At 42.0% G+C, this 13573-nt stretch overlaps 1 protein-coding gene across 6 annotated transcripts in view; it reads right to left on the reverse strand.

The window, feature by feature from the left end:
* SETD4 (SET domain containing 4) overlaps window positions 1–13573 on the reverse strand; it is a 580992-nt gene that overhangs the window by 421950 nt on the left and 145469 nt on the right. Inside the window, exon 13 of one of the 6 annotated variants that reach the window (XR_010840856.1) lies at window positions 1830–1955. The exons of the other annotated variants lie outside the window; for them this stretch is intronic. The gene's annotated coding sequence lies outside the window, so the exon portion shown is untranslated. Of the gene's footprint in view, window positions 1–1829; window positions 1956–13573 lie in introns of those variants that run through there. 6 annotated transcript variants of the gene reach the window in all.

Raw genomic sequence — 13573 nt, forward strand, 5'->3', positions numbered from 1 at the left:
CCATTATGTGTGAGTCTATCTCATTAGTTGGAATTCCAATGTTTTTCCACCCTCAACCCTTTGAAAAGCACTTCTGGTGGGGAGAGTGGAGACTCAGAGAAGGGACCCTTCCTGTGTTCCCACCCTGGCTTCCTGGTGCTGCGTTTTTGGGGAAAGTTTCCCTTGAACTTCTATGCACCTCATTCTATCCCCCTGCAAATTTACACACAGAGCATCTTTGTGGGCCCAAGACTGAGGCAGGGAGAGAGCACAGAGAAGGTCTGTCAAGCCAAACAAGTTGATTCATGTGCAAAACTCCCCCAACTGCATTTACAGATTAAATTGGAAAAGCTTTCAGCTGCTTCTGGTTGAAAATTCCACGGAAACCCTTTACTGACTGTCTATGCCTGTAGCACATACAATTCCCAGCGCCCGCACAATAGTCTACACGTGCAAACGCATATGATCAGAGGTACGTGAGTAGCGTGTGGCTTCAAGATGTCTGTGTCATCCGACGGCCAATGGTTTCCTGCATATTTGCTATGTAAACACATCCCTATCTATTATCGTGCTGTAGCCCACAAAGTTTAACAAGGTCTGCCTGGTGGAGCACTTGAATTTTGAACTTGGCAACACTAGATGCTTGAATACATCAAACAATGGGGGGGGACTTACTTTGTTGGCAGTTCATGCCTTTTAATGAAGAGCTCCAATGATTGGGAGGGAATAGTTATAGATCTGCACTGTCCTATGTGACAGCCACTAGCCACTTGTGGCTTTTGACACTTGAAATATGGCTAGTCCAAATTAAGATGTGCTATAGGCATTAAATGCACGCCAAATTTCAAAGATTCAGTACCAAAAAAAGAGTCAAATAACTCATTAATAACTTTTTTTGGTATTTTTTATTGAAGTATAGTTGAGTTACAATGTTGTGTTAGTTTCAGGTGTGCAGCAAAGTGATTCAGTGATATATACATACATATATATGTATATATATATATACATACATATATATGTATATATATATATACATATATACATATATACACATATATAAAAAATATATTCTTTTTTATATTCTTTTCCAGGATAGGCTGTTACAACATACTGAATACAGTTCCCTGTGTTATACAGTAGGTTCTTGTTGGTTTTCTATTTTATATAGTAGTGGGTATATGTTAATCCCAAGCTCCTAATTTATCCCTCCCCCTGTAATAACTTTTTAGATTGATTATATATGTTACAATGATAAATTGTCTATATTGGATTAAATAAAATGTTACTAAAACGTCACTTGTTTCTTTTTACTTTTTTAATGTGACCACTAGAAAAATTTAAATTGCACATAGGGCTCACGTTATATCTCTTTTTTTTTTTTTTTTGCGGTACGCGGGCCTCTCACTGCTGTGGCCTCTCCCGTCGCGGAGCACAGGCTCCGGACGCGCAGGCTCAGCAGCCATGGCTCACGGGCCCAGCCGCCCCGCGGCATGTGGGATCCTCCCGGACCGGGGCACGAACCCGCGTCCCCCGCATCGGCAGGCGGACTCTGAACCACTGCGCCAGCAGGGAAGCCCCAGATCATTCCTTTTTAAAGGTAAATCTTTTCTTTAGGAGTGTGTTTCGCCCACCATGCCTTCCAGCCACATCATCACGAGCTCCAGCACACCTGGGCATGTTAATGTGTGGGATACCACGGGTGATAGCTCACCACAGTAAATGACAGCTTGAGGCCCAGGCAGAAGCACCGAAATGGACAACAGAAAGTATAGAGAAAACTCCAGAAGAACGAGGAACCCATCTCTCTCTTCTCACTTGGTATATTTCCCTGTGTACGTGCGCGTGCGTGCGTGCGTGCGTGCGTGCGTTCTCCCAGACTGTCTCAAGCAAAGCGAATCACCAGCAACTCAGAGTCCAGCGGGCTGGCCTCTTGCTGCAGAGCAATAAACTCCAATGCATAGGGTTTTTCGGTTTCCCTACAAGGAAAGAATGAAGAAGATGGAGGGGGTGTATCGTTAGAATGCTGTTGTTTAAAGGAGAAAAAGGAATCAAATGAAAGAGTCCCAGCTTCCCTGTCTGGGGGAATAGAGGAATAACAAGGGGAATGTAATAGTAAAAATTAATAACAATAATAATAATAATAAAATTACTGTTGGCTCCAAGAGACTCTCATATTCCACTCCAATTCTAAAATTGGAAATAAAAAACTGGAGTGCCACTGAGACAGGGACTGTGGGTTTGTGAGCTACACGCTTCAAGCTGCGTGTGACTTCACCAGGAGAGTAAAGGCAAAGGCCCTAGAAGACGCAGTGGGGGCCCCCAGGACGGGAGGGAGACGGGGAAGGCTCAGGAAAACCCAGCAAAGGTAGTCACAACTATGGGCTCCAAGAAGAGGATGGAAAAAACAAATTCCCATCAAAGGCAAGGTAAGAGGGCACTTTCTACAAGAACAGGTGGTCACTGTGCCAGATGCTGGAAAGAAATTAGGGAAGAGAGACAGAGGACCGAGATACAGCCAATAGTTTTGTCAATAAGGTAGCCATTAGGATTCCTTGGTGGCATATCTGTAATAGAGTGGTGGGGACAGGAGCAACTAGTAGGTGGGACAGTCACTGATAATTACCCCTTATGTTGCCTAAGCAACACCTAAGCATACACAAGTAAAGAGAGACCCGACTTGAGGAGGCAGATTAGCAAAAGGAGGAGACGATACGGTAGGGGAATCTTCAATCCAAACAAACGTGAGATATGGGGGTATGAAGTGTATGGACAAAGGCTGGTTAATTGCAATGGGATGGAAGAGATTTGAAGGGACCCAACCTAGAACTTCAAGGAGTCACTGGGGTGGGGACAGGGTAGAAGGGGCCTGGGGGCAGGCCAAACCCAGTTCTGCAAGCAGGGCGCAGGGTCCAAGTGGGTTGGCAACAGCCAACCACGAGTCATCCAGGGGGGCAGACGGTGTGGGGACAGGTGAAGGAAGGGAGCAATCTGTCCACGTGGTGAACTGTAAAGTTTTCCAACAAATAAACTAAACCAGGAGCAGGAAGGAGGCAGGAGAAGGAGCTACTCAAGGAGGCGGGGAGAAAGACAGCTGAACAGCATCAGAGAATCGGGATAGATCAATGGGATCCCACCAATGGACCATGATTCAGGGGCAAGACCCCAGTCCCTGGTGAGGATGGGCGAGGGCAAACCGAAGGGGCCCATCCAAACAGGACGGGGGGGATTGAGTACCGGGCAGATTCCTAAGGGAGGGATCGGGGCCCCGTCGCTGCGTGGAAGCCAGTGGCGGACCTGGATGTAAAGCAGACCTGGAAGGGCAGACAGAGGGATGGGTTGCAGCCCGGAGTGCTGAGCCAAAATCCCCTCAGCTCCTTCCCCTAGTGGGGCAGAAAGGGCCTAGACCTGAGGCTCAGGAGAGCCCAGTTTCATCCAGAAGATCTTAGCAGAAGAGGGCCACCAAAGATGAGAATCGGGCAGGGGCCAGAGAAGGGATGCTTTAAGATATAGTGGGCCTCATCTTAGAAACAGAAACAGAAAAGGAAGAAGGTAAGGGAGAGTCTAGAGATAGTCATGAAGAGTATTTTATGGGGAGGAGATCAAGGAAGATATGGGAAGGAATCAAATTCCCAAAGAATGTGTGCCCTTGCTCCCCCCAGGCCTAACCAGTCACAGACCCAGAGATATCATAGGACAATCATTCATCAAGCACGGTGCACCCTGGAATCACACCAAACTGGAGTCTCATCTGCTATGTGAGGTCCAAGGAATCATCTCTAGATTGTAAAGACCGATAAATACCCACACGAGTCCCCATAAGAGGTTATGAGGGCTCCTTCTGCAGAAATTGGTTTTTCTCAGGGGCCCCTCACCTATTCTGAGATCCTTTTATGGTTCTAACTGAGGGCCAAGAAGTGAGTCTGAGAACTTCACACGGGACAAGGTAACCCCGTTCCTTCTCCTCTGAGCTTGCCAGCTCCTCCCAGCGGCTGGTTTCAGTTTCGCGACTCTTCTTGTTCAGGATAATAGCTAAGGTGCCTTTCAGTGAGACGACTGAAAAGGGAGATCTCTTCCTAGCCAAACAAAGGCTTCCAAATCATCAATTCCTATTTTAAACTTTTTAAATGAACCCAAACTCTTAAGTACTAACAACTCTAAAACTTTCTGACTTTAGGTTGTCCCCTTAAAAATTATATGCTTGATAAGTGAAGTAAGTCAGACAGAGAAAGACAAATATCATATGATATCACTTATACGTGAATCTAAAAAAAGATACAAATGAACTTATTTACAAAACAGAAATAGACTCACAGACATAGAAAATAAACTTATGGTTACCAAAGGGGAAAGGGGGGGAGGGAAAATTGGGAATTGGGGATTAACAGATTCACACTACTATAAAATAGATGAACAAGGACCTACTATATGGCACAGGGAACTATATTCAATATCTTGTAATAACCTATAATGAAAAAGAATCTGAAAAGTTTTTTATATATACATATATATGTATATAACCGGAATCATTATAAATCAACTATACTTCAAATTTTTTAAATTGTATGTCTGGTTTTCCTTTAAGGGGAGAATCTTTTGGATTTGCTTTTGTCAGCTTCCAAGGAAGGATCTGCACCTTTACATTAATATCTTAACCAAAAGAATAAAACATTGTGATACCTCAGCTGCTGAGTCCAGGAAGCTGAGGAATAATCCAGACAGAACTTTCAGAGGACGAGGAACTAGCACCTGGCAGTCGCCCGTTTCTTTCAAGAGATTAAATCATATCTCCCCAGGTAATCAGATTGACCTTAATAAAAGTTCTCAGTAAAGAAATGAGGAGGACACCTTGACCCAAAAAATCTCTGGCCCATGTGTCAGGAATGTGGAAGGGATAAGCGAGGACAAGACTGGTTCCCAACGGTGGTTTATTTTCAAATCCAGTAAAACATAGAACATGGGTCATTTGCAAATTCCAGTAAAAACAATTCAAACATGAAGTTCCTGGGACTTCGGTGCATGTATTTTTGTTTGCATCCTCTCTTTTTTTCCCCTCAGTGTCATGTATGAGATGCCTGAATGTAGACTTTTTTTTTTTTTTACTCAGTAAATGCATTTATTTACATGAGCTCGAACAAGACACACAGGCATCCAAAATGATATGATATGATAATGAGATACTCACATTTCTTAAATCAATACAGATGATGTTTTGAAAACATGATTTAGCTACTGGGAATATTTGAGTTCTTAATAAATCTCATTGATAGGCAATTTCAAAACACTTACAGAAAGAAAATCATCTGTTTCCATGGGTTATAACCCACACACTGATATAGACTGGAAATTGCTCTCTCCATTCCTCCCCTTGCCTCCATCACCTGGCATAATCTCACCTGCCGAAAAGTCCGGAGGGCAGATGACAGTGTGCAGGGAAAGGACATGGCAAGCCGCAGCTGCTCTGGCTTCACTGGCATGGGTTTACTCCACCACGTAGTACATAGTCTGATCTCCCTCTTCCTCCTGTCTGTTTCCGCAGTCCCTTCTGCTGGTGGCCTCAACAGGAATCTCCACCCCAGTGGTCCTGGCAGCATCACGGGCCTTATAATGGGGTAGCCCTGGGCTCGAATCCTAACTCCAACGTGGAAAAACTATGGGAGAGGGAGGGTGGGAGGGAGACGCAAGAGAGAGGGGAAATGGGGATATAGGAATACGTACAGCTGATTCACTTTGTTATACAGCAGAAACTAACACAGCATTGTAAAGCAATCATACTCCAGTAAAGAGGTTAAAAATAAATAAATTAATAAATTAAATACATGTAACATAAAAAAAAATGTAATGACAATTCTCAGTTCGCAGGCAGTACAAAAAGAGGTCACATGCTGGATCTGGTCCAAGAGTTGTAGCTTGCTAACCCCTATGTTACTGTATACCTGTTACAGTTCTAAGGATCCATAAATACTAAATCATTTTAGCAATCCTAAAAGAAAAAAAAAAAAAAGAAAAACTCTGACCCTGAGCCAGCTATCCAAACTCTGAGCCTCAAGTTTCTTGTCTATAAAATGGGCTTGTGATACCCATCACTTAGGGTTCCCATGAAGATAAAATAAGATCATATATGGGAATCCCCTGACATAAGGGGGTGCTCTGTGAACCTATGTTCCCTTCCTTCTTTCCTCCTCAGTTTACTTATAAATTTACACTAAATGAACATGCAAGGAATTATTTGGTTTTTGTTTTTTTGTTTTGCGGTACGCGGGCCTCTCCCTGTTGCGGCCTCTCCCGTTGCGGAGCACAGGCTCCAGACGCGCAGCCTCAGCGGTTGTGGCTCACGGGCCCAGCCGCTCCGCGGCACGTGGGATCTTCCCGGACCGGGGCACGAACCCGTGTCCCCTGCATCGGCAGGCGGACTCTCAACCACTGCACCACCAGGGAAGCCCCCACTCAGATCAGCATTTAAACTAGAAACCCAAGAGCCACAAATTGAGAAATCTGGCCTAATGGGCTTCATCCATCCTCACGCTGGGAAACATCCTTCATTTGCCTATGAATTAATAAGTGCCAAGGCATAATTTCATGCCAGAATGGCAGGAACATAGTTTTTTCCCGGGCTGAAGCAGGCTGAGGTGGGTCTGGCACTCGGATCTGAGACACAGCTAGAGAATCTGGTACATAGAATGAGCAGCATGTGTCTTAAATCAGTATTCACAGTCCCAATGCAACTCTTGACCGGTCCTCTGTCAAGATTAAGAGCCCTGAAGAGAGGCAGAAGGGCAAGTTGTCCCCTTGCCTAAATGAAAACAGATCCATGTGCTTTGAACTCCCCAAACGCAGGTGTAAAGTTGACTCTTAAAGTTATATTTGATGATATAGATTTAAGAACCTGACCGCTTGCTCTGTTGCTCCCATGGGCGTGCACTGGTGTACACAGTGCAGACACAGCAGGCACTTTGAATTCACTCAAGTGCCTGTGGATCAACTCTGATGCAATGCCCAGGACTATGCTCTGCAGATGCAGGAAGACGAGATCTTAAATTAGAAGGTTTTTGAAGGCAAATGGAGGTGGCCACCAGCCTCTGCTACAAAGCTGCCTCATAGGGCCCCTTGAGAATCTCTGACTTGATGAGTCCTGATGTGCTCCCAAGATAAACAGGGACTTATGTTCCCCTAGGAAACAAAATGGATTGACATGTGGATGGAAGTAATTAATCATGATCTCTCTCAATGCTGAAGAAGGCCTGCTATTATCCTGGCTATCTTTCTGACATTCATCCATGAAGAAAGATGAGCATGATTACAAATAAAAATAGCTCATATTTATTGAGCACCTATTTTCTGCCCTGCATTGATCTGAAATTTATTAATTCATTTAATTCTCAACAACCAGGTGAGTTATTATTATTTGGCCTCTTAGATAACTGAGGAACACAGAAGTTAGATTCCTTGTTCAAAATCTTATAGCAAAACAAAGATGCAAACCCAAGCCCTCTGGGTCCTAAGCCTAAACTCCAAACCATTCAGCCCTATTTTTCTCAAGAATTAACAGATTCATTCATAATTGTCCTACTTACATTTTTCAACAGAATCATTTTTGTCCTAATATACTTTGACCCTATTAAAGTTAACAGTGCCAGGCACTGGGATTTTCTTCTGTTTTGCCTTTCAGAGCAAGGACACAGGCCCATTCAATGCTTTAGTAAATGCTACCTAAAATCAAAGAAATATGATCTTATTTGTTTTAACAAAGACAACACTTCACAGTAGAAATAAAAATGGTCTTCTTGCTCATTTACTGAATCACTGCCTTGCCCATCTATTGGCATCACCAACACCGGGCCTTCAGCCATAATGTGGTTACCTACGAGCACACAGATGGCGTCTTTATCTTCCAGACGGTTTTCCAAAATGCCTCCAGCGTCTGACACCTCGGTCAGGCTAGACTTCTTCTCCAAAATATGCATGTTGTACATTTCTCAAATATCTCATAGATTGCATGTGTGGTGAAAAACGGGAGCTTTGATCATGGAACACACCCCAACAAAAAATTTTTATTCTAAAGCTAGTACATTGTTAAGAACAAACCTGTATAAAGGGTTTCCTCTCACAAATAGAAGTTGATGGAAAAGAGTGGTTCCAGTAACTGGGCTGTAAGCCTGGACCCCTCAACTAGGTTGGACCGGCACCAATTAAATGAAGGATTATATAATCTTTGGAGACTGTCCTGGACAGTCTTGCCATGGATTTGGCTGTCGGCCTCTTAACCCTTTCTCCATGTTTGGGAACTTCTACCTTCACATACTGTTTATCTTCATAGCCTATCAATATCACCACCGAAGCTGAAAATGCCTCCACCCTTCCTGCCCCTACATCTGGTGAGGAAGACTGGTCACATGACTTCTCGTGACCAATCAGATGCTCTGGCTGGGTTTTTGCCCCCGGACTAAGTGACCCAGGTTTATTTTCCTTCACCACACTTATCACTATGTTTATGAGTTCATTTATTTTATTTCTCCAACTGAATGTAAGGCTCCATGAGGCTTATATTTACACTATATTCCTAGTACCTGAAATAATACCTGGCTCACAACAGGAACAATACATTTCTTGAACTAGTGAATAAATGGATGGATAGATGGAATAAATGGATGCATGTGCAAAGGAAGGTGAATTCACCATTCCCTTTCCCACAAGATCATGCATCATAAAGAAGCTCAAGGACACATTCCTTCATGCAGACATTACCATTGAGAGAAAGAAGACACAAGGGGCAAAACAAGATCGTGCTACTGTTTTTGTGGAGGGAGGCACTCACCCCTTCCACTTTGCAACCTGTTCTCCTGAGCAGAACTGTACAGATTCTTTCCCCTGGCAGTTCATAACCAAAAGCGTAAATATGACCCTTTTTAAAAGGGTAAATATGACCATTTTGAGAACCACAACTTCAAAAACTCCCAAGAAGAAGAAAATATTACAAAATGATCCAAACATGCCAGAGAGGAGGCCACCGTTGGTCACCTTAGAGGACAAGGAGAAGTGTTTAGGAACAGTTAGGCAAAAAAAAAAAAAAAAAAAAAAAAAAAAAAGCCTCATTACTTTTAAAGGGAAGAGGATTTATAGAATATATAAATCAATACTTAACATCGACCCCCTTAAAAATCCACAGCAGATTAACAGCTATCATAAAATCTGCCTATTTTAATGCACATATGCCCTATCCCACCTTACATCTCACTCTCCATGCAGGATATCTACAGCCACCTCCACAATTACCTTATGACATGTTTTCTAGAACAATCACCATCATAGATGTCCTCCATTTGACAAACCCTAACTTGTGTATGTGTATAATAAATTGCAATAGCCAGAGCTGAAAATAGTATCCCAGAGATTATGAGAATACAGAATCATCAATCATCCTTTTTGTATCAATATATGTCTATCAAAGTAGCTCATGATTTCATTTTTCTTTTAGCAGCCTCTTCATACTGCACATTGGAACTGCTCCTAAGCCAATCACTCCACCCTCTTCAAATTTCACAAAAAGATGGAGATTTGGACTAAGTGACAAATTCAGTACATTCACCTAGTTCCCCTCCTGCCCCACATCCTTATAAAAGATAGAAGAGATGGTTTTTTAAGTAGTGAAGCCATAAGAGCGGTGAAAAACAAGAAACAGTACCCAACATTAACTAGAAATTTTGAGACAAAAAGCAGAAAGACAAAAAGCAGACAGGATCAACTTGTTGGAGAAAAATACAACCAACACTTGTGCACAAGAAGTCTGCTACGGAGAGGGGTCGTTACACTGTCCTCCAAGCTCCAAGGCAATGGATCCAAGAAGCAAGAGGGACAAATCTGGCAAAAACAGTACAGGATCACTGCATTGGCAGCAGCTACATCTTTTGGCTTCTCCCTCCTCCCCGCTTGAACTGAGTGGTGACCAACAACAGCATGTAGCACTGGTTCAAGTGATAGACTGGGGTGCTCAGGCCAGAGAGGCATCATTCACCTGAAGCTATGGCAGAAAGTGGCTTGACACTCACCAAACCCACCTGCCTCTTCCTGGGCACAGGAAAGCTATAATTGCCAGCTTCCTTTGTGCTTAGGTTGAGAGCATGTAACTAGTATCTAGCCAATAGGTGGCAATGAAATGTACCCCTTCCAGGCCTGCTTATAAAAGTCCTGTACAATCATCCTCATTCTTTCTTCTCTGAAAGAAAAGGATCCAACGGAGATCTGTGAGGGGCCCCTGGAAGATGACAGCGCTCCAGGATGGAAAGAGCCGGGATCCCGAAATCAGTAGAGAGAAAAACAAATCGTTATTGAGTTACTAGGGTTTGGGGGTTATTTCTTATAGCTGACATGAGTTCTCCAACTAATTCCATAGCCAAGGAAACCCTGAGAGGATATGGAGGAGCCACAACAAAAAACATTGCACCAGCATCTCCATCAGGGTGCTTCCAGGAAATGGATGGCACACTCAAAAAGTTGATCAAAGAGATACTCAAAAATGGACTATTTCAAGAGGTAAGGACAGGGCTGAGGGAATCATCCAAGGATGATGAGGCTCCCAGGGGTCAGCACCAGTGGAGAACCGTGGCCTTCCCCAGTCCTGAAGGGGGAGGGATGGAGCAGTTACCAGAAACAAGGAAGAGCTGTAGCTACAGGGGAGAAGCGTCCCTCCAGGACTTCTGACTATAGATAGAAAACATCACCTCTGCCAAAACCAGGATGATAGAGGGAGGACAGGAGAGAAGGGGAGATCAATACTCCAGTCTTTCCTCCTGTCCTCTAGATACAGCTGGAGTGTTCCCTTGGCTGAGCCAACTGGAAGGCAGTGGGCAAGGGAGCCCAGTGATGCAGAGATCAGCCTCCTGGGGGCCCAGAGCAAGGCTGATTAGGACAGAGCGTGGACGTGGGAGACACGCTGAGAAAAGCCCGAACACCCTCGCAGAAGCCCATCCTGCCCAACCCCCAGCAGCCCAACCAGAGACGAGCACCTGTAATCAGAAATGGCATGCTAGACTTCCCTTCTGTGTAGAATACTCCAAAACAAAGTCCAGATGGGTTGAAGGGCTAAGCATTTTAAAAAAAAAAACTATAAACATTAGGAGAAAATACAGAGAATTTATAACCTTGGAGAAAGTCATTCTTAACCAAGACAAAACCAGAATTTCCAAAAACGAAAATTAAAAGATCTGCTATCAGCGCTTCCCTGGTGGCACAGTGGTTAAGGATCTGCCTGCCAATGCAGGGGCCATGGGTTTGAGCCCTGGTCCAGGAAGATCCCACATGCTGCAGAGCAACTAAGCCTGTGCACCACAACTACTGAGCCTGTGCTCTAGAGCCTGTGAGCCACAACTACTGAGCCCGAGTGCCACAACTACTGAAGCCCGTGTGCCTAGAGCCCGTGCTCCACAACAAGAGAAACCACCACAATGAGAAGCCTGCACACCACAACGAAGAGTAGCCCCTGCTCAACACAACCAGAGAAAACCCATGCGCAGCCATGAAGACCCAACGCAGCCAAAAATAAAATAAATAAATTTATTTTTTTAAAAAAGATCTGCTATCATGAACATTTAATGCTTTCATAAGAAAAGACTCTTTAAGCAAAAGTAAAATACAAGAAACAGACTTGGAGAAAATCTTTGCAACAATTAATGAGAGTAATGTCTAGACTATTTAAAGAACTCATACAAATCCATAAGAAAAAACTAAATGAAGATGAGATGAGCAGATAACAAAGAATCAAAGACTTAAGGAAAGAGCAGCACAGAAGTCATTATGAAGAAGAAATAATACTGAAGGCAACAGAGTTTATAGTGCAAATAGAAGAAGGATTAACAGATTTCATGTTGTGAAAAGATACAAGTGGCTATCAGATCTATAGATTAAGAATCCTAGAGGGGTGGGATAGGGAGGGTGGGAGGGAGGGAGACGCAAGAGGGAAGAGATATGGGAACATGTGTATATGTATAACTGATTCACTTTGTTATAAAGCAGAAACTAACACACCATTGTAAAGCAATTATACTCCAATAAAAATGTTAAAAAAAAAAGAATCAGCTACTACACAAGAAAATCTGAGAAATCTTAGAAATTGCAAGAATTGATTCAGAAAATAAAACACTCAGTGAATATATGGAGTCAGAGAAAGTTCACAGTTAAATAGTAACTTGTTGACCTGGATAATTGAGCCAAGGGATTATTTAAGAATATATCACCAAAAGGGAAAAATGGAAAATATAAATTTTTAAAAGGTATGAAGTGCCAATATCCATCTAATGAAAATTCTAGAAATAGAGAACAGAAAAAATTCTAGAAATGGAAAAGAACAAGTAATAAAGAAACAAAAAGAAAATTTCCCAGGGCTGAAGAAACATGAATTAAAACTATTCATCACTTTCCAAAAGACCTACTCTTTGATTTTTTTTTAACCCCACTGTTGTAAAATTCAGAAGTTCAAAGATAAAAAGCAAATCCTAAGTGCTTCATGAGAGAATAAAACAGCCTACTTAAAATGAATGAGCTTCTGAGCAGCATCAAATTTCTCCTTGACAAGACATGATGCTAATAGACAATTGAGTAATACCTTAAAAGTCTGAGGGGCAATTACTTTGAACCTAGAATCTGATTCCTACCCAAATTAACACTGAAAAGGAAAAACAAAATAAAGGCATTTTTCACAGACATTCAAAGATTCACACACAGGCTTTCTCTAATAGATTTAATCAAGCAAGAAAGAGAAATTAATTCAAAAAAAGGAAAATGTGGTGGGACCCATGGATCAACAGTAAACAGAAAAACTAATAAAACACAGTTCACTTAGAAATACCTTTAAAAAAATTTTAATAATAATCTACAACTTTAAAAATCCCAGATCTCAACATGGGAGGCAGCAGGGTTGGAGAGTAGAGAGAAATTAGTGAAAACAATCCTAAAGTTCTAGTTTTGTTTGAAGTGTGAAAGAAAAATAGATTAGTTAATTCCAAATAATTAATTTGGAATTAATATTTCAAATATTAATTAACCTAACAATGGGAAAAGGAGCCTAACTTTAGATATGAGATTTTATTAGACAAAAGCAAATAATACTATATAAAATTTTTGAAAATCTCAAGGGCATGATTTTCTATAAAAATATGGATTAATCAAAATTGATCCAAGAAGAGGCTGAAAATGTGACTACATGAATACCTTTATAAAAATTTAATAGGTAGTCAAAGCTTGAATCCTTAAAACAAAAAAATGGCACCAAGACCAAATACTTTTATATGAATTTCTGTTCCATGAAGAAACTGATAATCCTTAAATTATACATCTATCTGCAAGTACACAAAAGTAAAGAAAATCCAGACTCACTCTACACAGCTAACATCAATTTGATTCCAAAACCAGATGACAAGGTTAGCACAAGACCCAAAAAAAAAAAAAAAAAAACTTATTACAGTAAAAAAGGATATAAAATCATGCAGCCTATCACAGAAATTATCATATTTAATAATGAAAGATTAGAAAGTTTCTATTAAGATTGAAAACAAGACAACAATCATAGCTACCATCCGTCATTGTTCCATATAATAGGTCCTAT

The sequence above is a fragment of the Kogia breviceps genome, chromosome 5 (genome assembly GCF_026419965.1).
Source record: "Kogia breviceps isolate mKogBre1 chromosome 5, mKogBre1 haplotype 1, whole genome shotgun sequence".
Lineage (NCBI taxonomy): Eukaryota > Metazoa > Chordata > Mammalia > Artiodactyla > Physeteridae > Kogia > Kogia breviceps.